General features: G+C 40.5%; 1 pseudogene; it reads left to right on the top strand.

Moving 5' to 3' along the window:
• The window catches only part of LOC105002291, a 19338-nt pseudogene that overhangs the window by 3445 nt on the left and 14917 nt on the right, over positions 1-976 (top strand).

Raw genomic sequence — 976 nt, 5'->3', positions numbered from 1 at the left:
GTGTGTGTGTGTGTGTGTGTGTGTAAGTGTGTGTGTAAGTGTGAAAGTGTGAGTTAACACGTGGGTGTTTAATCTGTATTCTTCTCTCTTCTCCTTGGAATTTTCTTCCACATGGGGTAGGGTTATTTTACATTCAGTAAACACTGTTGGACCATCCCTCTCACTCCCCCAAAAGCCCATCTACCTCAGATAAGACGATTCTTTGGGGCAGAAGTTCGCCATACCTTGGTCTGCTGGCTTCCCAAATAAAGTCACTATTCCTTTCCTGAAGACCTCATCACTCTGTTCCTTGACAAGCAACATGAGGTTGGAATCAGAGCACATTCATGAGACATTAGCAGAGGTGTCATTCATTTTAGCCAAAAATCCATAGACATCACTCTCACAGGTGATATCTGTGGTTTAAAAGAAGATATGCAGATGGCCAACAGGCATATGAAAAGATGCTCAGCATTGCTCATTAGTAGAGAAAGGCAAATCGACACTGCAAGGAGGTACCACCTCATACTGATCAGAATGGCAATCATTAGACAGTTGATGAATACACACTGGAGAGGGTGTGGAGAAGAGGGAAACCCTCTTACACTGTTGGTGGAGTGTAAACTGGTGCAGTCACCACAGAAAACAGTATGGAAGTTCCTCAAAAAATGAAAAACAGAGTTTCCATATGATCCCAAAATTCCAATCCCGAGCATATATCTGTAAAAAACTATACCTTGAAAAGATTCATGCACCCCTATGTTCATAGCAGCAAAACTTACGATAGCCAAGACATGGAAACAGCCTAATTGTCCATCGACAGATGAATGGATAAAGAAGATGTATATGCTTATACACACAGAGAATGGAACATCATTCAGATGTTTAAAAAATGAAATAATGTCATTTGCACCAGCATGGATGAACCTGGAGATTAACATATTAAGTGAAGAAGACAGAAAGAGAAAGACAATTTTCATGTGATATCACTCATATG

The sequence above is a fragment of the Bison bison genome, unplaced genomic scaffold (genome assembly GCF_000754665.1).
Source record: "Bison bison bison isolate TAMUID 2011002044 unplaced genomic scaffold, Bison_UMD1.0 scf7180017864450, whole genome shotgun sequence".
Classification (NCBI taxonomy): domain Eukaryota; kingdom Metazoa; phylum Chordata; class Mammalia; order Artiodactyla; family Bovidae; genus Bison; species Bison bison.
Note: the sequence above shows the minus strand (reverse complement) of the source record. Positions and strands in the feature narration are given on the sequence as shown.